At 37.5% G+C, this 26,626-nt stretch overlaps 1 long non-coding RNA gene across 2 annotated transcripts; it reads right to left on the bottom strand.

Annotated features, from left to right (window-relative positions):
* Window positions 1–23,600: 23,600 nt before the first annotated feature.
* On the bottom strand, window positions 23,601–26,405 carry LOC124158503. 2 transcript variants are annotated; one of them, XR_006864816.1, is made up of 3 exons: window positions 25,688–26,405; window positions 24,864–25,006; window positions 23,601–23,952 (listed from the first exon to the last, which is right to left on the bottom strand). It is a non-coding gene; the product is annotated as an uncharacterized LOC124158503 (long non-coding RNA). The 2 variants fall into 2 exon arrangements; XR_006864817.1 differs by having other exon boundaries at window positions 25,692–26,405.
* Window positions 26,406–26,626: the final 221 nt, after the last annotated feature.

The raw sequence follows: 26,626 nt of genomic DNA, 5'->3' as shown, positions 1-26,626 counted from the left end.
CATATCACCTCACTTTCGACTGCAGTAAAACAATGGAAATCTGGAAGATCATAAAGAAAATAATCAAAAACTCACAGGAAGACCTAAAGTCCTGAGGCAAGAAATATATGCAGGATTGAAACCCACAAAAACTGGAAGTACAAATATCGCCATCAGGCTTGCTAATTTCGTCATTACCACAACGAAGTTCGTCATTTACAGTGAAATTACTCTGTTTCTTAAGGTAATTATTACTGATCTTAACATTTTAGAAAAGCTAAATTCAAAAATAAAGAAAAGAATTGAAAGAGAGAAAAACTTCAGCAAAATAAATGGCATCCAAAAACATTTTGATTCCTTCTGTGGTTTGAACGAGGTTCTCTTCATTCCAAGTGTGGAGAGAATAGTTCCTATCTCTTCCTAATTTTCCAGCTAACACTACATCACTTCTCCTGGCGGGCTATCAAAGGCGCAGGGGGGTGAGAGCTTGCGGTAACCAGCCCCTTGGAATCGCTCCCCCCGGTGCCTGCCCGACGGGAGTCAGAAGAGGACCACGCAGCCACGGGGAAAGGAAAATATGAAAATATCAAATGATGATAATGAAGAAAAAAATGATGATGATGATGATGATGAAAAGTAAATGAGGTGACGATGAGAGCATAAAAACTATCAAGCCTTCTACCCCAGGAATAAATAATAATAATAACACACACAGATCGTTTTCGTTATCATTCACATTCGCGGAGTCTTCTAGACCGTCGCTAGGCTTGAGGTAGAGTGTATATGAGAATATCCAGTAGGTATATCGTGGGTTGCATACAGTTTGGAGTGGTACAAGTTCTTTATTTCGGTAATATTTTGAGAACTAAGGCCGATTTGACGCTTGACTAAAACTGCGGACCCCTTTAATTTCATTTTCAATCACACAGCGAAGTTTGAATACGAATATTGGTAACATTTGGGTACCTCCCCTTGCTAAATGTAATTTGTTGCAATAGCACCACGCAACAAGATGCTGAAGGAGTCCCCAATGCCAAAAACTGTCACCCTTTGTAATGCCTGATCAACCATTTTTCGCCTTCAGAGTCCATACCTCACCCACCGCCCAACAAATAGTAACAGAGATAACACAGATACGGATCATAATTTCGCCCTTCTTTCTCATGCCCTTCGGAAAACGAGCCGATCATGAGGCTAAATCAGCTTTCATGATAGTAATATAAACAGGAATTAGCCATTGCCGAATTGAAAATACAGTGGCTGAGCGTAAACTCATATTGTTAAGACAAGAAGGGGAAACGAAATGTACTCGTCCACTACTCTAGCAAATACCTCAAACAGCGACAGGATTGACAAATTACATTTTAATCGGAGAACGGAGAAGATAAATCAGCATGCTTCCTCCCCTTGCCATTCAAAATAACTAACTTGAGTTTGAACCTATTAAAATTCAAATTGAATAAAGACGTCTACCAAACTGTCAAGCATGTAGACACTGTGAGTTAAATGTACTATAGATTTTACAGTCATACGCCATAGTCTTCGTCTTAATTACCCGGTATTTGGTGACATCACTCTCATAAAAATAGCACAATTTTAATCCACGCACGAGATGAAATATTTTGGTACGATTCAACCGTGAGGAATACATAAGATCCACTGAATAACATTTGCATAATAAAGCTAATGAATGAGGAAGTTACACACCGTTGAAATATTTAAATTCACAATGATACCAAATTCTCTGGTATATCACTTCTGATAGCTGTACTGACTTCCGGTAAAATAATCTGAATTATGTTCGACGAAAGATGTTTTTATTCAGACACAATCAGCAAAAAACAGAGCGCAGTTTTCAGGTGAGTTAGAAAGCAAAATCATTAAAAACTTGACGAGCAGCAGAATTAATTGCTATTTTCAACTTATTCAATAAATTTCTCACCCTAGTTATTCAACCATAATAGAAGCACTCGTCAGCGTTAAACTCAGCAAATATGAATTTCCCAAACTGATTTCTGTTTGCTGTGCCGTGTGGGTTTATTCCCCACGGCGCGCCTCGGCGTAGCGATAGAAAGTCTCCAACATTATATAATTTTCAATTTCCACTGCCACTCTAGTGGCAGTTAAGCGGTATATCCCGCTAGGATTCCTGATTTGGACCGATGAATTAAAGAAATTTCTACTTCATGTGTGCTTAACTTCGTGTTTTCAGCACCAAGCGCAACAATTCAAGCTGCGAAGAATAAAGAAGAGGTCTTGCTCATTTTGTACTTTGCAAGATGTAACCGCACTGAAGAGTGGATTCTTACCGATGAAATGTAACTTTCCTAACTACTACAAATGAGAAAGTATGCTAGAGTTAAGTGATATTTCATTGTTGTTATAACAAGCAGCAGGTAGATTTAGAAACTTTAATGAACTACCTACCAAACTAGTATAGCTAGCCAGTAATCCATATTCATGCACGTAACCTAAAAAAGTAATTTGAAAAGAAGCTAGCTGGATAAAAGTGCCCGGAACGAAAATATTCAAGAAAATAAGATGTGGAGATGACCTCTAGATATTAGAATACGAGTCGTGACTTCACAAACAAAAAGCATTGGTGGCATTCCCAGATTGACAAATCAATACCAGAGCAGCTTCTCCAGCGAGTACACATTTCGCATAGATACCTACTGTTTTTATTTACAATGGATGATTGAAAAAAACCGCATCTGCAAAAATTAAATTGTAAGGAAAAGTTAATTCAAAAATCAACCCCTGAAAAGTTCGAAATGGAATCGATAACATTTTCCATCATTTGGATGATTTATTTTACATTTTTTACAAGATATTTATTTTCCTCTTCACTTGACTCATTTTAATTTGATCCATTCTTCATAAGAATATCAAAACATTCAGCAGCTGAAATAAAGAACCATCCCACGACTATTTTGTATACAATGAGGTTTTCCATATCCCTTTCACATGAGATAATATTAGGTTTGACCCACAAATTATTCAAAAATTTACTTAGGAACGCTGTGATTCATTTAAAAAATATTATAAGCTATATTAATTGAATAGAATCTTTTAACATAGGAGGGGAAAATGAAGCTCCACGTCACCAGAGTTATAGCTCTCGCCGCGAAGTCCATAAAATGGGGCTCTTTTTTCAATTGTAACGCAAATATATAAAGTTAAAATGCAAAAAATGAGACCAATCATCAAACGCTGCATCAAAAAACCTTTATGCTACTCCGTGCATTCGTCTTCGTCCAATCATTTATTATGGAGGTATAACCTTTCAAACACGGGTCGCTTATATTTTATTACGGACAGCAGACTTCGTCTAAATTTTCATCTGGTTTTAGGTATCTCCCAGTGGCGGTTTGCCCATAAGGACTCTCGGACGCCGCCCCTCCCAAATATTTGAAAAAGTAAAAATAATAAAAATCTATTAATTTATAATTATACATCTGATTAATCAAAGTGTTTTTTCAGTCCCATACATCGAAAGTGTTGGAAAAACACGAAAAGAAATAGCGCGAGAAGTTCGTATTTGTAGCCGTGGGGCGCTGGCCAGAACGTCCCAATCCATCCCCATGCAGTTATATGGAGAGTGGTAGTGGTGGGGGCCGCTGGTGCTATGACGCGTCTAACGTTGTGTCTTATGGAAGTCTTGGGACGTCGCGACGTGGTTCAAAATCGGAAAAAGCTGGTCGAAAGTCATTTTTTCAACTTTTTTGGAGGAATTTTTGAAGGTACTATTCGTATTCTACACTATCTGATCTATGATACTGGCTAGTACTACGACTATTTTGTGGCTCATTGTAGTTTGTATAAATGGTCAAACATGAGTCATCCGGGATAAAAACGCCTGACGCGTAAAATCACTCATTTTTAGAGAAGTTCACCTTCATATAAAGAAGGTTTCAGACAATTTATGAACTTTAAAAAAAATACAGAGCATAAATTGGTACCTTCGTGTACAACTACTAGTGATTTCTTATATTTCCATAGTTTTATAGTTGGAAATAAAAATGTTTAAACTTTATGCTATTTTTACTTGAATTTTTAAATATAAATAGCAAAATCGTTTGGGGCACCTCCGAGCCCCCGGGAAATTTTGACGCGAATTGAAAGTATATAGTCTATAGATTCTATATCAAAAGAAAAATCTTGCTACTATTTGCTACTTTGGCCTCAAGATGGTTTTATGTTGAACGGTGCAATGCGCTGCGGCGACAGCCGCCAGGCCGACCGGGCGGCGCGCCGCCCGGTGGCGGTATTGCTAGCACGAGAAGTTTTCCGAGGAAAGGTGCCAGGTTTATTTCATGTTATAGTGCTACTTGGTTTGCAATACGGGATCTATTTATAATAGATTTTTCATTCCTTTAGTGCGTTTAGGGCTTTCCAGTAGCCCCAGCGTATGATATTTAGTGAGGCTCGACATTCATCAGAAATAATCTTTAGAACAGCAATAGTGACGAATATAATCGAACTTATGGCCTGTGCAACATATGTTTCAAGAATTTATGGATTTTTAACTTTCACAATATCCAGAATACCCTTTCGTCGTCACCCGTTGGGGAAGGGGACTCTTCAAATGTATTTCATAGCACGCTAATTCACTGGAAGCCGCCGCACGGTCGATAATGATTATTATTGCCAAAAAAAAGGGTAGCGCCCGGCCGCAGTTTTCTTGCTCTTCAACGAGGTTTACCTGATCTCGTCTTTGTCCTTTAAGTTTGCTAAAGTGGAAGCTAAAGTGTTTAAAGTGTGCTAGGAATATTTTTCTCTCAGACTACCCTCAATGTCGCCGCATACCATCTACCAATATGGAATGGTCAACTAAGGAGGAATTAAGATACGGAAGGGACCGAAGGCCGAAAAAAATAAAACCGCCAAAGGAATGTAGGCGTGAAAAAATCCTAACCCTAAGAGTCAAACCTCATAATTAAGATATAAGATCCTGGCAGGTCTTCGAGGTTCCGAGAACCAATGAGTGGCAATGCCTGGACGGTCCATGCCTTCTCTATCATTGCCACGATGAAAGAGAAAGGAAACGATGAGCCAGAAAAGCAGATGATAATGATGCACAGAGAAAAGCATTCAGCGCCCCCACACAGAACGCACAATCGCTAAGAAAGTACATAAATCGGGGCGTGAGTGGAAGAAGCATGAGCATGGGCCATGAGCGTCCGTCAGACGCTGCTCAGAGCAAGCATCCTGGCATCAGCTGGAAAAATATTCGAAAAATACGAGCATACAAACAAAGGCAATTAAGAAGCACAGAAAGAAAGCAGGCAGATATGTCTCGCCCGCGCACGCTCGAGGCATGGCATTCAGAGGACTCAGACGGTGCATCGCATTCGCTGAGAGAAGGACCACGGGCATTTTAAGTCACGCCTAAGGCGTTAACAACGCATTTGCTATAGTCACAAATTCATGAGTGAGGACAAAGTTTGAGTGTGTGCGAGTTATTTAGAGATATCCTTCGTGAATTTTTCGCTTTGAGTAATATTGAGTTCAGTCCGAAATTAGTCGAACTACGTGATCGATGGAAGGGATAAAAGGGACGAACATAAATATCCTTATTTATGTGATATCCCATAGCCTTAGTCACAATATTCAGTAATTTAATTAAACTGGAAAAAAAATATTAAGAGAAAAAGTTAGAATGCCTAAATATTTGCTTTCAATCCTTGTACATACCTCACCAAACAACTTGAAGGTCACTGATGCGACTTTCATCTACGCCTTGCCTTGAGGGCATTGACCATATTGTATTTATTTTGAACTGTTAAGCAAATTCATTTAAAAAATTAAAGTATCGTAGATTATGCATAAAAATTTTAACTTAGGCAGAACAGATAAAAATTGTATACGAACACAAATTACCGTTGCTTTAAAAACGGTCAACTTTAATTGTTTATATAATTTATAAATAATATTAAATTTAACAAATAACAGTCACAGATATGAAAAAATACCTCGATTTATTTGATGCGTATCAATCTTCACCTTGAATGAATAATTGAATACAATATCTATTTTTAATATTTAATTGTTTAAATAATAGGCCATTTAAAAACAATAATATCAAAGATACAACAAAAATAACTTCAAATTCGTATTCAGCGGACAAAATTCTTCTAAATAGCTTCTTCATAATACAACAGTGACTACGAATAAGAGCGGTAATAATTTCGACCACCTTTTTTCGATTTTGAACCACTGTGCGTCGTCCGAAAATGCGCAGAGCGACGTGTGAGTTGACATCGCTGCGCAGGCCGGCGGGCGTATAATTCTGGCGTCTACTTGGTGCTGCCACAGAAAATGGACGTACGGAATCAGAATGATCACTGTACTGGGTGTAGTTATACGATTTTAATTTTTAATTACTGGTAGGTATTGCTACAGAAAATAAATTATCCCATTATGCTTGCGTTTTTTGGTGTTTGAATTCCGGAACACATAAAATCCAACCATTTAAAGGCCGTATTGATGTAGGAAAACCATTCTCGAGTATTTGCCACAGTTCTATTATGATTACGGATTTCAAGAACCTTGGGGAAACTAATATTATAATGTTTAGGCCTGAACAATGTATTCATATCTTCCCGATGTTTAGAAATGCGGTACCTATTTTTCAGATAAATTTATCAAAAGACCTGCAGTATTAGAAAAAATCAGTTAACATTCCCCACTGATTTATAATTTAAGAAATAGGCGCGTGCGTGATAGGGTGAAGGATTAAACATGATTTAACCCGTAAAATGTGACTTTAAATAGAGTCATTCAATGACTGTCAAGAAGTGCCGCGTACAACGCACCTTTTGTGTGTAGGTTCATCATTTTTCTAGCCGTCCTTGTTTTTTTAGTACATGTTCACCTAATTCCTCAGCGGCAGAGCGGTAGCTGTCTGACGGAAAATGTCCACTTCGGTCTGATTTAAATGGCTTCGAAGAGTTCATATCAGTGCGGAGATCCTTACAACTCCTATCTGTGGCTCAGAGTCGTCGTCTTTTACGATCTAGAATTTATATTCTATTATATCATGGCAATGATTTCGAAGACATGGTTATTCCAAATGCGACCCGTTGGCGTCTCGTGTGTTTGCCACATATGAATCTTAGACTCAAGGAGATGGTCCGTGACGTCCTTGTTTGTTTGAATGCCTTTGCTGACCTTAAATTCGTCCGTCAGCTGAATCAGCATTAGTAGACCACGACTTCTATCTCCCTTGAGTCGTCCTTATAGTAACGGCAAGACTCTCGGAAGGAACGGAGTGAAATGAGTTCAGACATCATTTTCGAGGAGTTAACTGTGCGTAATTGCCGATTAAGAAGTTTCTTAGCGCTGTGTGTACATTCAAGAAGACAATTTTGAATTAATCAACAGTGCTCGTTTTTTTTAGGGAAATATAGGGAAAAATTGTCCCAATTCTGTGTCCAGGCACCTTGTTCTTTTTGGTCGTATTTTTCGTCGGCCTATTTTGTGTCGTCCCTTGTTTATTTATAGACTAGTGCCCTTGCCATGCGTTCAATGGGAAAGAAATTGTTGTCCGGCGCTGATTTCAACGAACTTGTAATTGATCACTTTGCTGGACAAAAGGAAAGAAGGATGGACTTCTGCAATATAACTAAAGGCATGTGAGTATTTCAGATTATGTTAAAAATGTGTGAGAAATGTTTAATTATTGATTTTAAATCATACTGTATTCAAGAAACAACGCGAACACCGCCATCAAAGTGTACATCTGCAATAGCAAAGCGCGCGCATTCTAGTAGTGTTTTTTGCCTAGTGGAAGTCTGTGACACTCCCCTCCCTCCTCAGGTGTTATAAGTGTCATTGCTACCTAAATCATTGCAAATGTTGTATAGATTTGACAAATAACGCATTATGATTGCAAAACGAACAACAGAAGTGTATTGCGGGCATATCCGCACGAAGAATGTAGGCGCTAAAACGTATTTTCGTTTGTATTTGCATAATATCGCAGCAAATATATTTTTATTCTTCAAGATCATTGATCAGTATAATCGAGAGTCCGGACTAAGCCGATCCGTATGACCGAGAGTCTTCTGCATTTAGTATTTATTAATCAAGCCTTATTAGGAGAACTAGGTATTTTTGTTGAAAAAAACGGAACATATGGCATCACAAAATTTAATTCCTAGATTGCCGTAAAAACTTAATAAAATACACGAAATATTAAAAAATTATGACCCCCCGGTGGAGTGCGCCCCCCCTAGCATTTGACTCACGAGCCGCCACTGGTATCTCCATTACTCATTAATCCCATAGAATGGCATCCGTCACTTAAAGAGACGCAAAATAGCTACCGACATTCTCTTCATTTCACATCCGGAGTCGGAGAGGAGATTTTATCTTATCTCCGCGAAGAGCTGCTCTGCGCTCTGCTACAGACGCCGTGAGCTCTGAGACGCAGGGTTGTCGTCCACGGCGAGGCATGCAGGCACGCTAAAACCACCGCCCGACGCTAATACTTGCCAATCAATCGGAAGAGCACGACTCCGAGGGATACTGAGCGGCGTCACACACCGCACACGTCCCAGAGGGAAGCGCCGGCAACAGCGACGTCAAGATGGACGGGTCTCCCGCAGACCCAAAGGAGTCGTAACGCACACGGCGAAGGGGGAAGGAGGAAATGAGATAGTCGACGAGTCCCCCACCGACAAGGGAACTGCGGGCGGCGAGCAAGACGTAGGGAATGCAGCGCACGAGCTGCAGCATCCAGGCAGGATACGTTTGGATCCGCGAAATGTGTGCCCTCCAACACAGCAATTTTATCTTCACATCGACGCTAGGGTGCCTTTACTATCGGTTGCGAATATTAACCCGTCAGCAACCAAAGATTTATTTGTTTCAGAAATTTTTTTTTTCTGCATTTTAATGTGTGTGCAAAGTAAAGGTTCATTTTTCCGGTGAGAGACAATAAGAACCTGCCTTTGAACATGAGACCTTTGATTCACTGGGAAATGAAATATAATATATATGCGAGTATTTCTCTAAATTTACTTACATAAGTTTACTTTAAATCATGGTTGAAGGAAATTGCATTCCAATAAAATTCGGAGCTGAAAATCTCAATCATGCGAAACGGCAACTAAATCCGCGCAGCCATTTGTTACAGTTAACGCTAACGCTTAACGGTCCAATACGGATATTTTTACTCACCTGGAAATACGCCCATCGGATGAAGTTTAAACGAAACAGGCTATTCAATTCTAATGCATTCCCTCAAAAAACAAAGCCATTATTTCAAGGCAACCTTAAAAAATAATGTATTTATCATACAAAACGTATCTCGCAAATAACTTAACTTGAAGTAACCATAAGGGGAGCCACCACCAAAAGATCATGAATCTACTCATTATGAGACTATTGTTATTTTAATATATTAAAAAATGAATGGTTATTACCTTTAAGATCAAATCACTCCATTTAAGACACTCGGCATCACTGTCCCGAGCATTTTTGCATTAATTGTCCATGAATCAATCACTATCTACTTGTTCGATGACACGTTTCTTTAAGTTTAATTTGTGTCTATAGTCTTCCACTACCCGCCAAAGATATCTGAAAGTTTTATGCATCTTTCTAATATGGTGGCTTTTGGCAAGACGGATATGGGCAAAACGGATAAGTATTCGTTTCGGAGGAGAGATACAACTTTGAATTGACTGCCATATTTTATAACATGGAAAAAGAAGTGTGGAGAGTAGCACAACTACCACTACCAATCTTTTACCTGTAACAAGCAAAAGAAAACTAATTAGTGAGCAGTGCGAAAGGGTCCACTAACCACTGTTATTTGCTGCTGCTATTCAGCCGGTTGCTGTTTTCTCATAATTTTTGCAAATGTTTTAACCTATTTTGGCACATATTGATCAATTCTACGTTGTATTTTTTAAGGCTAGTTTCTTTGCGTTTATATCCCCAAAATCCCATGCCGACAACTATCCACAATAGTTCATCGACGATTATCCTGATCTCTGTGAAAATGAGGTACCGGTAAGGTATAAAATGCCTTTATTATTCCACCATTCAGGAAAAACAGAAGGTTGATCGAAAGCAGCACCTTCGGCGAGATTCACACCACTGCAAATCAGACCCATTCCAGCTGTGGCCGCTCCCAAAACAAAAATTAAACACAAGAGTCAGATATTCAGAGATATTGACGTCCACTTCTGTTAAAGCTGAGCACGCTAAAAATATGATAAATTAAAGAACAAAAAGACAAACAGAGCTCAATTTTCGGGACGCAGCAGAAGCAATAAGAATAAAAAGGCCATATCAGATTTCTTTAGCTTGGCAGGTACTGAAAAATACAGTGAGCCGATTATCGAAGATAGGATATAGTGCAATCAGTGCCAAGGATGGTCACACGAAAACTGCACCTCTCATGCAGTCAGTTACTTCTGAAATGATTGTCAAGACTAATTTTTAAATTTTCGAGGTATCCTATTTTCCCTTATGGCGTATCCGTTTTGCCCGGACACTACGGTACGTTATATTTGTACGTAGTTGGTACGTTTTTATTTAAGTTCTTATTTTTTATTAGATGAGTCCAAAGTTTGCGGAACAAAGTACTGATTAATAATGAAGAAAATTTTTTTGATCATAATTGTATCTTTTGTAACTGTAACATAATTGTAACTTTTTGTCTTTACTTTCCCTTAACTTATGCTTCTTTCCCGGGCATCCCCAACGTCAATGAAGTGGAGAGTGTAATAGGAAAATATAAATCAATTCAGTTGTGTTAAAAAATAATTGAGATTGAGACTCTTAAGTAGATTGAAAACTGATAAACGGAAACTGTATAACTTTAACTGAAAATAGCTTGAATGAAACTATTCAGCTTTGATTGAAAATTGATTAAAAATATTCAAACCAACGGGTCACCGATAGAGAGCATGGAGAGAGGACAACATGAATAAACATGTAGGATACCCTCTTCATAGCACACTGAAAATGAAGGGGGTTCTTCGAGAAAGAGGCAAAATTATGTTGCATAAAAATTCCTAACAAAAATACCTTTCATATTTAGGGCTATCAAATCTCCACTCGGCACTCGACCTGCAGTATCTGGTTGGAATAGACTATACCAGCGTCAATTTCCATGGAATCTCAAAATACCAAGGTCATGAAATAAATATAATTTGCTTCTTAACAGCTGCTTAGTCAGAAATAAATTCTGCGAATAGTAAATAAACGTTTAAAAAATTTCTTTAGTATTAAGAGAGAATTTTCCACAAACTAAAAATTACTCGTTGGCCGACAAATGAAACTTAACAAGAAAGCAATATTTCCTGTCAGCTACATAGAATGAGCGATTTCTTAGTAAATCAAAATATTCAATAACAAGAAAATTTTTAAAATTTATATGACAGTAATAATAATTTCATTTATTTTCGTGAGCACCAGGCCCATGAAAAATTAGCTATGCATCACTTTTTCAATTTCAGAATCGATACATGAATTAAAGAAAAGACAAAAGAATGTAAACTCGAACAAATATAACAAGCTAAGTTTCCGACTATCATTAAGAGATGCCCTTACAATGGCAATCAAACGCCTTCTGTTGTATGTGGGCTTTCTCATGAATTTGGTTGGAAAGCGCAGGCCTAAAAACACTTTGAGGTATTCGTGAAAGCGCATGCCTGGATCCGCAAGAAAGCAACATAAACCCCCCCCCCCCCCCCCCCGATTGACTATGTAATAGACACCCATGTTATAGGTTACCGTAAATATCAGCTTTTACGATCCTTTCGTATGACGAAACCTGGAGTAGGAGGATTCCATTTTAATGTATGCCCTAAAAACTCCAAGGCCAGACTCTCAAGTCGTTCGATACAACGCACCTGTGCACAGCCGACATAATAGCCGACACACCACCTGTGCATGAAAATTAAAAAAATAATTGCGAGATTTAGAAGCATTTTCAGGAGTAATACATAAAATCTTGAATTTTTGGAAATATATAATTCTCCTTTTGAAAGTAGTTTAGCCACTTTGGTTCTCGATTAAAGTTAACCTATAAATATTAAATGAATTTAAGAATACTTTTGCACTTCCTTCACGCTTTTTTCACCACATGTATTAACTCATTGCCTCATCAGATGAAATGATGAATATATTATCATTAAATTCGTTAAAAAAAGGTAAGTTTTAGGTTAGTCCTTTTTTTCTGGTTAGGTAACAGCAATCTTTCGACACATAATCACTCATTCACTGCTAATGGATGCACAGGTGGCCATTTCTTCACTCAATACGGGTTGCGATAATGATATGAATTAAAACTGATGGTGGGCATAGGCTATCGATGTGCTCTCAAAGAGTACATAAGAGCGGCAACTTCCGCGATCGAACAAGGCCGAGAGGTTAAAAGCGGTCACCGAGGGATGCCGTTTAGAGAGAGACAGGAGCATTACTCCCACCCAATAAATGGCAGCTGAAAACTTGAAAAGTATGCAGGCACATCAAACGGCCAGTATCAGCACAAGGGGCCTCTACATCCATCTCGCATATTTATTAAATCTAGAGCAAGCTCTTAGCTGCATTTCAATAGTATCCTTTTGATTACTTTCGCTCAAAAACAACTCTCCCATCAACGAAAATGAAGAATGACAATCTAATTAATGAAATATTCCAGAAATACCCGTTTGCATTCGGATATAGACATGAAAAATTGTAACACATAGGTTTTCAGAGGACATGAAAATCGTGGAGGATTAAACACGTCTTAAAAACAACATTTACTAATAAAATAATCTTATCTCGATAATTTTAACATACCCCTCAATGGAATACAACTTCCCCCTCTCACATTTTTAGACATGTATTTATGACAGCCTAATATTTGATTCCTTTTGGCGAAGATAAGACAAAAAGGACCTCATTTTTTGCTACGCCTGGTAATGTGGGTAGGCTTTAGCACTACCCTAAAGTTACCTGACCATATATACTTATGCCAATCGAATTTGATTAGCACGTTTCTAAAGCCATATTTCCTCGCCAAAATAGACTGCAAATGGCAGTACCTCCAGAGCGACATCTCGCTATTGCTATCAAAACAGAAGAGTCCCAGTAGTGGCAGTGCACTTCAGACCGGTAGAGGTATAAATACAAAAGAAAAAATGGTTGCGTAGGAGAAATAATTCCGTCTCCTTTTCTTTATGAGAAATGGGAGAACGCAGAGTTCAAGAATGAGAAGAATCAATGGTGGTTGCAGGATTTCCAGGATACAATATCCTTCATTCCCGCCTTACTCTAGTGAGCAGCTATGCGCCAAATTCAAGCGAAATATTGGATACCAAGCATTAAAATTAGGTGGGTAAGATTGGTTACTGGTTAACATCGATGAATACGTCCAGATGACTCGCACGTACTCATAAATGGGTATTTATTGAGTATCCATGGATTTAATTAGAAAAAGGCGCGATAACTTGAGTTTAAACACGGTAAATTGAAAGTTGTGCACAGGGAAAAAACAGTTGTATAAGATTTTCTCCTGGGCAAAAATATGCTATCGGTCCGAGTTGGAGTGTTTTCATACTTCACAGATAAACCAATTCACCGGCAAAACTCTACTCTATTTCTTTATTTTTCCTATCAGACACTAAATGAGAATTAAAATTGGTCACGGTGTCCAAGTTGCAATCCCAAACTCGTATGTTTGGTTTCAATTTTTTAGTACGGTAGAATCACGTGAATGGAGTTTTCTGTACACTGCAAATCTCTCTCGGCAGTCTCACGATTCAAAAAAATGTACACTAAAATTTTGATACGTAATCGAATGAACAACTCGCATTAATTAGTATTCGACACGTAAAAACAGAACTGCTCCACCACCCATTCCAAAACCTACATTTAACTTTTCCCACGCCTTTTTTATCATTTCCCGGCAACATCTTGGATACAGTTCGCCGTTTGAGAACAGTTTTAATGAAAGTAAGAATATCAATTTCGATATTTTACAACCGCGAACGTACTTTCTCCTCATATTGTTACGGTATAATATTGATGTGCGAGTAGGACTTTTTGACCTCGAGTCGAGTGTCGAGTCGAGTATGGTAATTCTTGAACTAGACAATACACACTGAATGCCCCAACATTTTCTTTCTATTTTGAATGCTTCGCTTGATGTGAAAAGGAGAAGATAATGAGTAACGCTGAAGGTAATTGAGTCGCAATTAGGAGATGAATGAAAATTAATGTGTCTTGAACAGTTCCATAAGCACTATTGAAATTAATTAACCTCTAGTAATATGTCGTCAATATATGTATCCAAACTAATCAGAAGAACCCTCAACAAAGATATTTGTACAATCGTAATTAATTTTGTATACGTAAATGCACCATGTAATAATTGATCCTTTCAAATTCTCATGCAACATACTCAGGCAGCAAGTTTTGACGTCTCCATGTTACATTATTACTGCCTGCAGAAAAATGTCTTTCGCAACACACTTGTGTAGCAGGGCAAGTACTTTCTTTCCAAAGACGCTAGGTTTGGGAACGTTGAGAAGTTTTATTAAAAGTTATAAGGTGCTCGGGGGTAACTGGGGCATGGGTAGATTATATGCATATTTATGAATTTTGAGTTTATCAGGTAGGCACACCTACTTCTTCTTCTTTTGTTCCTTGAAGAATATGCCTTACCTCATTTGGAGCCATTTTGTGACCTAAGGCTGCTATGGAATTTTAGGTTGGAGATTTTTCAAAGCAACGATCTGTAACAGTGAGATTTGCTGGTTTTCATTGTAATGTGGTGAGTAATTTCATTCTATTACCTACTTTAGGATAAGCATGAAGGTTGATTTAATTCCTGTATATGGTTGTTATCACCATTAAACTTCCGGTAGATTTTGTAATAGGGGTGCTCCAGTTGCCTCAAAATGTTTTCATAAATGGGGTAACTGGGTATTGACGGACTCAGTTACCCCAACAGTTAATAAGAATGAAAATTATACGGAGATATTTATTATGTAACTTTCTGAATCTAGCTCTGAAATACCTTAAAATTCCTTTAACAAAACCTCTTTGCTCAGCTGCAGATAATGGTGCGAAAATACAAGGAAAATTCAGAAGGGTGCTGGACTAACCTACTCAATTGACGATCTTTAAAATGCTGTAAATGATATAAAAATCGGGAATAAAACAACTTGTAGAGCAGCATTGTTTTATCCCATTTCTAGGAGTACAGTCCAATATCATGTTTATGAAACTTGAGGGAAAGGGCTCATATCTCAACGCCCAAGTAAGGGAGGAGGGTATGTGGCTTCTTATTTCTCTGCTGCTGAGGAAGAGGAATTTTCCAATGCAATAAATTCTATGGAAAAAATGGCTTTGGCCTTGCTTGTGAAGAGGTATTAGATATTTTACAGTGTTACATTGTCCTAAACAAACTCGATACAAGATAAAAAATCAGCAACCTGGCCCGGGCTGGTTTTTCTCGTTTCGAAATAGAAATCGCTTATCCGTTAAAGTTTCCTCAAAGCATTCAGTACTCTCGTTGCGACCAATCTAATCCTGGAGTAATTTGAGATTTTTTTTGAAAAATTAACGGATTTCGTTCAGAAACTTGGTTTGAAAGAGAAGCCAGGCCAACTATTCAATTTTGACGAGACTTCCTTCAGTCAAGATCCCTCCAAAACCTATCGGCGATATTAATTAGAATATCCAACGCAAAACAAGCACCTCTGGAAGAAAAAAACACAGCAACATTGCTTTGTGTTTCTGGTAATGGTATGATGCTTCCTCTATTATGTGTTTTGAAAGTAAAATCCGCGAGGTCTCCGTTACTGTCCTAATATAACGGCCTTAAAATTCATATTTATTAAAAAAGCTGCATAAACCAATACTTTACCCCAGTCACCCCGGAGCACCTTATCAACGATTTATATGGTCCTTGAATATTCATGGAATTTTAGTGGACGAAGCGAACGAACTATAGCACTTAGCTCTAGCTTTTTAGATCAAAAAAAGAAATTTTCTTTATTTCTTACTTCGTTTAATGAACCATAGCAACAATTTTCTGTTAGTTCAGGAGTAAAACTAAATGCAACAAAGGAATAAACAAAAATTAACATCGGACGTCATTAGTGCTCAAAAAGGCTGAAAGATGGCACTGCTTGAGACGTCAAACACCGGGAAAAACCGGCATATCCCGCTAAAACCTAAAAGTTGCATTTTTTCCATAAAAATCCTCACAATGTTTACGTACTCCCTCGACGTTTGAGTAAAGAAAGTATGATAACGTATATAAGTATCGCATAGGAAAGTATGAGCGATGCTGTGGTCCACTCCGATTACTCCAAATACGCTGGCGGAAGACGGTCAGAAGCCGCGGCTGACGATAAGGTATTCGGTACCCACGTCGACTACTACAGTGGTTGACGGCTACGCATACAAAAGCTGAAACTCCTTGGCCAAGGCATTAGAACGACTTATCAATTTTATTAACGATATTACTACATGGAGTTTTATGGTAGCGCTCTCTGTCGGCAGATTTCTGAACATACTGGCCTCCACAGCTCTGTAATCGAAACTACTCGACTCGACATTCGTAATACTACTCGAATCAATCGAGTCGAGGACCAACTACTCGACTCGAATTTTCGAGTACTCCCTGCATCCCTACGGTATACGCCTTTCTTTAATCAATTCAAACCATGAAATTTCCGACGTGAGGAGTACGAGGTCCTATGCCTCAAAAGTCAAAAAAATTAATGAAGCTCCTTCGGCCGTAATTAGTTTCCGCACACCTCGAGGGCAATTGGGACCAACTTTAGAAAGATCTGCCACACCAAATTCTCTTCCCCGCTTGGCGTCATAAACTCTTCCCTCAATAACGAGCATCGCCCGGCCGTCGCCTCTAAGTACCTGCTCCAACCACTCATTCGGTCCCCTCTTTATACCTGCCAGAAGTTTACCCTCTTTACGTACGAAGCAAGCCGAGTACCGCTCGAACGCTCCCCTCTTCGTTCACCACAACTCTTTCTTCTCTCCACCACGCTCTAATGGCTGGAGTTCACTTCCATCTTTCTTACGCAGAGCCCATGTTTCTGTACTGCAGTGGAACCTCACTTGAACTATCGTCAGCAGTACGGCTCTCGCGGTTGTATGACGAAAGTGGATTTGGACGGCGCACAGTGGGGCCAAATCCATAAAAGGTGGCCATAATTAGAAAAATAAAAGTTCGGGGTTATGATTTCTTTTTACATGGTTGGGAAGACGCTTATTTGAGCTGCTGAGAAATAAGTTCGAGAAGCAGGTAAGTGTGCACCACTTCGTAAAAATCACTTTCAAAGTGACAGGTGCGCTGCTGGGATACATAGTCTCCCTCTCGCTTCGAAATACCCTCATCTTCTAGACTCCTCCTCAGCTACCCAATTGGCTAAATTTAAAATTAAAAAAATAGAATCAACGCAGCAATGTGCATAGATAACAAATGTTGCTTTACCATAACATTGAAACAAAATTAAAATTATTATTAACATAAATATTAACCAATAAATTGCACCACTTTTATTCAAAAATAAAAATACGAACATCATTAAGTTATATAGCAGCGCTCTGCAGTGCTCTTATATAGTTATATTATTGTAGCCACAACTCTCGGCTATCAAAACAAAAAAAAATTAACCGCCCCAACCCGCCCCTTCGTAAATTAATAAAGAAATACGTAAGTAACCTCCAACCGTATGGACGCCGAAGCGCGCAGCTCGTTGACACGTTGCATGCAGGAGGGAGCACTTACTTTATAATCAGCGTAACAAAATGAGTTCTTTTGCAATAAATTGACGCAAATAAGACTCAAGACAAAGTATATACAAATTTGATGCTATAATATCTCGTCCAGTAAAGAATGCTATCCCTAATGTAGTTTAACCACGTTGCATACATGGATTCGAAATTTCGAATGCTGCTTGCAAGTGGCTTTCAGAATGTAAGTTAAAACCTGGCAGATCTGCAATACAAACGCTAAAAAATTGGTGGAGGAGCCTAAGAAGGAGAAGGACTTAAAAAGGAGCTTAGTTTAAACCGGCCAAAGCAGGTGCATGGTAGTAGTAACGACAACACAGCTCGAGAACTCTGAAATTTCCGCCAATATAACAGGCCTCAATTTGGAGCTTCTTCACAGATTTAATACTGCTCTACAAGCTGTCTTCTGGCTATAGAATAAATATAGATATCTGCGAAGTGTATTCTATTTAAACAGCACGGCTATTGTTGAATTATATCACTGGTTTTGCATGCCAACAATGTTTACCCTAAATACTGTTGCACGAAAGGAAGGCCATACAAAATTCATTGTTACCAATCGGAAAAATGTCAGAGGAAGCGCAGGAAGCGTGCAACAAACTTGAGGAAATTCAGGGAAGATTTTACCCGAAAGTGCTCGAGGAAAAAACTGTAGTGGACTTCGTCGTGAGATTGATGTTACATTCCGACTCGATTATTGTAAGCCAGATTGTGATGCGGTCCAAGTCATCGACAGTTTTATGTTCCGGAGCCGTGAATATTTTTTATGAATCCTACCTGATAGAATCAGGATCTTCATCGGAATCGGTAGACGATTCTTTGGATGGAACGAAGTCTGATTGAAATTTGTGTTTACGTTTATGAGCCTGTGTGCGCAGCTGTTTTCATATTCAACGTAGAAAACCTACTATATAATAATGTGTGATGTAAATGTGTTTGTTAACTTTTTATATATTCTTATGAAGACATCTAAGTTATTTTTTTTCATTTAATATTTAAAATAATAAGTGGGTTTATTCAATAATGCAGTTTTGTGCTTAGATAATTATTCATGGGACGAATTAGAGACGGATTATATTTAGTGTTTGCATTTTTTTAAGTGAGTGGTCGCGGGCCTGTTCATATTCTACGCAGATTGACTGTTATACAATAATTTTTTATAATTTCTTTGCTACCTTATTAAATTTCAGGATATATTTTTAAGCCATAAGTATGTTTACATGCTTATAACGTGTACATTAAGATACATGTAACAATATCGGAAATTAATTCGTTTAGAATGTTTGAAAATTAAAAATAGCCATAAAATGATGATATTTATTTAAAATAATGCATAAAATTATTAATCGATTGCCTTAAAGCTTTGAAATGTATTTCATATAATTTTCAAAATCAGTTTTATATTCGTATAATAATATAATTAAAAATATTCCCCCCTTTTTACTGGACACAAGGAAAAATTAATGTATTATTTTAGCAAAAATTCCAATTTTTTGGAAAAATATAAATTTTATTTATATTTCAATATCATACTCGGAATTAGCGACCTCGAAAACTGTTATATTCCAAATTTCAAACACATTACATGATATTTAATAATTATGACCACCTTTTGAGCATTTGGCCCCACTGTGCGGCGTAAATTCATGCATTTCTATTGGAAGCGACTGTGAATTGCACGACCTTCGGATGTACCACAAAATAAGCCTAACTACACCAATCTATTTACACGTAAATTAATCTTAGTTGCACGACGCGACTAATCTACTGACATGAATGTCGCGCGTCCAGTAGCCTTTCGATTACTTCACGCCTTTCAAGCCAACAGTATCAATCAAGGGTTATGCCAGGATTAAGCAGCCTATCCCCACCTTTATGTTTATATTAAAGCCAATAGTCTGATTTTATTATGTTTTCCATTTAATTATTTAGGGTAGAATATATTTATTTTACCAAAAAGCCCATGATAAGATTAATTATCCTCATTTATTCCAAAGAAGCGAGCCAACTGCTTCTTTTATTTTATTTGCGCTTTGAAGAAAAAATATTTATCGGAACTGTTCAATACTGAAAATTCGGCAGTGACGTAGAACACAATACATTTTTTTTATTTCTGCTTTTATTCTGAGAATTTATTTCTAAACGCCAGATATCTTAAGCTGGAATAATATCGTTTGTCACTTAAGATTTTCTTGAAATTATGTTAACAAGACTTCCCAAAGAAAGACTTCTCACTTACACGATTCTTTCACTAGAACAATTTTTTTCTTTGTATTTGGAAAGTTGTGCGACTGAAGTTATATAGCATCACGAAATTTTATAACCCACCTTAGCGTTCTATTAACCCTGTCCAACCCTGTCCATTCATTATAACACTCTCGGCATTAATTTCTGTGACGGCTTCATCAATTGTTTTCGGTGTTTTAAATCCTATAATTTCATCAGGCATACTTAAATAAAAAATTTAAAAGACAGGTACTTTTCCGTACTGACTAGTAACCAATGGCCTCGGCCGCGTCCTTTTTCGCACATTTTCTTACACGCCGAAGAAAAGCAATGCCCGTAAGCCGGACTACTTTTTTATTAATTTGGCTTGTGTTAAAAATGGCACGTAACTTTTCAAATGGATGAGTATTAAATAAACAAGAAACGCTAACTACGGTAGAAGCTCATGAAGTAATCAATGGATTTCACTTCGGGAAGGCCAAAACCCTTTCAGTGGTTTTCCGGATTTCGTCGCCTAATTACGAATAGCTAGTAATTATTGATTGCACTGTTTTCTGTAATTTATAATCTATTAAGCCCGATAAAATTTGACAAGTAGCACTCATTACCACTCCTTTGGGTCATAAAATTTCTAAAACAGTGTTCTATAGAGAACAGGTTCTCACCACCAATAGAGTATTACATATTCCCCCATACTTCGTATTTCACAGTCCTGAAATGAAGTTTTAGGATGATCCAATGATCATGGGAAAATGAGGAATAAAATACTTAAAGGTCACGTAGGAGGGTATTTGGAGGAATAATGAACCGAAAAATCAATTACATTTCATGAGATCATCCTTTTAAAAGTTAAGAGAGATGCTAACCATCAAAACTCGCCTGAATAAATCGAGTACCAACAGTATTATCATCATAAATTAATTAAAGTAATTCACGATTAAAATAAAATTAACAGTAAGTCTCACTCTTTAAAATCCGTTCGTACGGCATACGTTTTGTCAAATATGGTGAAATTGACAAGTAAATAAATGTAACAGACTAAAATCGACTAAAATAAAGAAATGCAGAGAATCGTCGCAACAGCCGCTGAGTCGGTAGAGAGGTAACGGTAAATGCAATTGGACGCAAAGGCCTCCCACACAACTTTCAGAGAGTCTGCCACGACTACCTCCAAAATGGAGTCGACGAAAACGGCCCCGGGACAAAATCCAATAAGGGATGTCTCGCATCAATTTTCACGTAATTTCGCCCCATTTTTGTCCTCCCTTTATTTCCCCGGCTTGCGAGGTGGCCAGACGAGGAGAGCGAGGATGGGAGGGGTAGCATTAAATCCACTGCACATGAAGGTAAATGCCGGGGCGGGGACGACTTAAAACTCCTCTGCCGCCGCCGTCCCACGGGACAAGGGCGGCGCATCTGCATACGAGCCGAAGCGAGAGAGAGAGAGAGGTAGCTCGGGTCAAGATTTAGTTGGCCCCCGGTGATGGGGCGGTTAGAGGGGGGGTGGGTTCTACTCGGAAGTATCCACTACCAGAGCACACTTGTACGCACCAGGGATAAGCAAGATAAATGTGCCATGAACAGAAGACATTTGCGCGCTAAACATAAAATCACTAAATTCGCCCGCCAAATTGTCTCTGGGGGGCTCACCCTCTCACGCAACACAGTCCTGGGGGGTTGTGTTTGAATCGCTCGTAATAATCTCACCCACTCACCATCACGAGCGGTCCATTACGAGTGGTCACCAACACGAAGGGTAATTGGTGTGTTTGAAAGTTTTCGTCTCGAAGTCGTATTGGAGCCTTCGTAATGAGATGGATCACGAGTGGTGGTTGTGGCAACGTTGTAATTTCCTTCATTTGTTTACGAATTCCTCAGTAGCGCGGCGTGAATTTAAGTAAACAAAGACGTAAATATGAAGGTTATCGCTGAGCATAAATACATGCTTCTGCAATTCATTCTGAAGGTACACTATATAAAATGAAACGTATTGCGACATTAATGATTAATTCATTATTAATAAACCATTAAGCGTATTAGTTATTTATATTTACGTAGCATTAGCCTCTTATTCTTCCATATATGATCCATATTTTTCGGTAAATGATAGTTTTCGTATATAGTAATTATTTTTTACGGAGTGATTAGCTTAAATGAGACGTAAAAATAACTACTTACTCAAAAATAGAAAAATATGTAGCATCGTATATGTTGCTGATAAACTATGCTTCCATAAATTGCCATTTAAGAATCTCATAACATTTGTTGTGATTAATAAATTTTCCCTCAGCGTTGGCAATATTTGAAATCTGCCTCTATAGTAGCGTGTTGCATGCGTGAGGGCACCCAGACTGGGAGTGAAGCCCTTAAATTTAGTGAGCTTAATCATATTAAAAAACGTATGATAACACTGATAGGGAAGAATGCGACACACGGGCATGAAGACTTGCAGGAAATACTAATCGTTTTCGATATTGAGGTAATACTAACATTAGCGTAGCAGACCCCAAGTATAACTAAGTTGAGTATGTCACAAAATAGAATCATTGGTTATTTCAGCAACAGAATTCATCAGAAAGCCATGTAGATGAAGAAAAAAATAGTCAATCTGTAGATTCAAGTAATCTTTCTTCCTTTGACCCGATCCCATCAACCTCAAAATCTCCTTCCACATCTACTAAGAGTGTTTCAACACTTATTTCCACTTCTAATCCACTTTCCATAATTATTCAGACAGTCTCAATTTCTAATCCCCACTCAAGCTCACTCCCTCAAATCAAACTACCACACCAAGCACCATTGTTTCAATTCTAAAGACGAGGCGGACCACCCTAAAGCAAGTCTTGCATAATATCCCAAGAGGAAAAGCTTATACAGCCTGTATGTGCGACTACATAGTATGTGCAGCAAAATGGCCTAACTTATGTGACCATTTCCTCTTGGGATTTTAGCCTGAAATTAGCTCTGAGCTCTATTTTGTGTTTGTGTGAACTTTCCAGCATATTGTTTTTCATTGAAAGTTATTCTGTACCATAAGAATTACTACTGCTGTGCTGAATCCACTTTCCATAACCTAACACTCATACATGTTTCTCCCTGCACATTTTAATCAACTTTAATTATACCAAGGGCAAAAATTAATGCTGGAAGATAGGAGCAATGAGAGAAATGCCCATTTTTCAAAGTTCAAGTTGAAAAAATTCCAGTAATGAAAAGAAAATTAGAAGATGAATAGGAATGGAGGGAGGTTTAAGATGTGAAAAAGATAAAATAGAATTTGATCTACATAGGGGATTTAGTATCCAATAAGACCTGCAAGAATATCCTCAAAGCAGTGCATATATACTTCATGCCCAATTCTAATTTCTTGTAATTAAATAGGGGAAGAAACACAATATAATTGTTACGAAAAATGTACTCTCCTATTAAAAAAAATTCTATAGCCTCTTGCTTAATCCTATTGGTTCAATCTACGACTCATCTTGGTTTCTAAAGGATGCTGTTATAAAATTAATTCTATTCTAATCCATTAGCTTTGTCACTATTATAGGTGAACATTTAAATTTATCTTATACAAGGTCAAGGTTATATAAAAAATAGTATCAGTAACATGCATCTTGGCATTGAATTGTCTTTATTTTCAAAGAAAAGTACAACACACAGTATCGTTGATGCACTGCAATAGAAATAACGTTTTTTAAGGAGTTGGTATACATCACATTCATGGATCACATTAATGTAAAGTTGAGAAAGTACAGCATATCATAGAAACATAAAATGTTGTATGCCATAATTGATTTATTATTGAATATTGAGTATTAACAACCATTATGGATGGAAAACCTATGATCCTCATTAATCACTTTCATAAAAGACAAATAATGCAAGCAATCATCAAATTTATGAGTAATTCCATTCCCATTGGCAGAAAGTAATCTCCGCTGCATACCATTGTGGACATACCTACACCTAAGTAGGGAAACCAAATAGAAAATGAAGCAGGAATGGTATAAGCTAAGGAAAAGTAAGAAAAAGTAGCAGTTGAAGGAGTAAAAACATTGCTTTTACCACATGGTGATTAATTTTGTCTACCATGATCTCATTACAGCTAACCATTTTAAAGGTCTCACATTGAACATGTTACACTGTAACGAAACCATGGTCAGACACAATAAATCACCATATGGAATTAATAAAGTTTTTATTCATTCATCTCCTATGATAAAGCATTTCCACCGAGTTACACCCACTACTATTAACTATAGTAAATAAACCTAGACCACACATGAAAGACTGTCATTCAGACTCCTGCTTATTGTACAGTGGGTGTGCCTTGGGAGGCTCAGTATGAAGAGGGCAAAAAAAAAATGTTTCAGCACATTTGAAAAGAAAAATTGGCTTGGACATCAAAACTGTTGGTATTGAAAACCAATGTTTGTTGGAGAACCCTAAAAATTGATTTAACTGTTTGGATTAGTTTTAGATTTTGGAAGATGGGTTCAGTGAAACAAGGTACATACCAAGCTTGTTGTGATAAAAAGTCACCAAGGAGTCAAGCAGTTTATCCGGCAATCTGAAGGCCTGGTTACACGGTACATAAACACATAGTTAATGAGTGAAATCATGAACGATTTTGGTGGAACAGAACATATACAAATGCATGAACCACATTAGAACAGGTTCTATTTTCTGTTCCTGCGTTCACACAAGTCTGGTGGTTATACAGTGCATTTTCATGTTCATTCACGCATTCAATCATTTAAGCATTAACTTGTGCATGTTAATGTATCATGTAACGAGGCCTTTACAGATGGTAGACTTCCTAGTAGATCTAAGAATTATTATTTATACAAAGATTCAATTCTGAGAAAAATGCACACCAGAGTATTTCCATAAATAATTCGTCAACCAAACAACCACTGAACAGCATCCTTTGGATTAGTATTTTAAATGTTATGATTTAGTAGGGGTTGTCCAGAAGCCTCACCCAAATTTGAACCTGGGAGAATCTGGTTGAGTCAATCTGAAAAATTAAAAATATAACAGTAACAGAAAAGCAAAATATCAAAACCTTCAGATTAAAAAATTGAACAGAAACCATTAAAATCAAAGCAAGGTAAGATGAGTCAAAATAATCTTATTCTAACATGCCTCCTAAGGCTATTCATAGCTATTTGAGGATCTATTGCTTTGGGGATATATTGCTATAAAACATAGCAGATATGCATGGTTTCAATTTGTATAATCATGGATATATAATAATTATATTCTATTTCGGAAAACCAGTTAGGTAAGTCAATGTAAGAAGCTCATTAGGCTACTCATTGACACTTAAAATATCATTCAGCAGGTAATGGGTTACAATGTAAATTTCTAAAAAGTAATTGACCCTAGTTGCTTCAAAATAAAATATTATTAAATCACATGAACTCACCACTTGCATATTAATCAAATGATATATGTTATAATTTAAATAATCCCTTTCCTTTAACACGACATGATTTTTTTGGAGATGCCACCATGGCAATGTGAGTTCCATCTATTACTTTGATTTTCATAGGGAATACATACATCACATATAACCAGTAAAAACCAACCACTTAATGCATGACGCATACATACTTGCCTAAGAAATATAGCATTCAGTGTACTGCGTTCACTATTCACGGATGTTCATAAATTTTTAAACTAAGTTAGTATATACCTACGCCAGCGCTATGATATTGAATTTGGGCTATGGTCCACGGTCACCCATCGTTAAATAGATAGTCATTTATAGTTTTTGTCACCTCTTCCACACTCCGGCACAAAAAGCTTCTCTCCATGTTCATTTATGCATCATAAGCTATGTATGACACTTATTGTCCAACAGCATTGACGGTAAGAGTAGCCAATACCTGTAATGAAATGAGTGTTTATCTTGAGGCAAAGTTGAACATTTGTCGACACACACGGTTACATGCGCGAGTGAGAAACAACCTTAATGTATTTATATGGTTATCTATTAGGCTATTTTAAGTTAGAGATAAGCTAATATGTAATGAGGCCCATGTTACACAATTAAATACAAGATACCAATACTCGGAATTAGTAACATGTGTTTGTGCAATAAAACTATAGTAATGAACGTCCCGTCTACATAAACTAATGACCGAGGATATTTTTCGCAAAACTACCGTTCTAATACGAAAGATCAAAGCCAAACTTGAAGAACAATAAATAAACTTATCCTAAAATAGCGAAATACGGTAACGGAAGGACATTAGCACTGTTAAAATACTTTTAAACGAATTATTTAGGATGAACGGTAAAACAATTCAATTGCACTTATCGAGTCTGAGTAAATAATCATTCCAGCAAGGCACAATTTGCTTATCAACAACCAAAAGTCGGCTCTCCACCACATACCACTCCCTGCAGAAATGTTGAGAAAACAACAAGTGAACGTATTTATATTGTACGCGCTTTGCGTACGGCAGTATTTGTTTTGGGGGGAAATTCAAATACACCAATTTAAAATTAATGTTAATATGCCAGCACATCGCTTTTCGGAGTTCCTCATTACCTTTCTTTACATGAAACATGATCTTTTTTAATGATTTCTTAAACATTCGCACTCCAACTTAGCAGAATAATGTTCTGA

Source organism: Ischnura elegans, chromosome 5 (genome assembly GCF_921293095.1).
Source record: "Ischnura elegans chromosome 5, ioIscEleg1.1, whole genome shotgun sequence".
Taxonomy (NCBI): domain Eukaryota; kingdom Metazoa; phylum Arthropoda; class Insecta; order Odonata; family Coenagrionidae; genus Ischnura; species Ischnura elegans.
The sequence above is the reverse complement of the archived record's forward strand: the minus strand, read 5'-3'. Positions and strand labels throughout refer to the sequence as shown.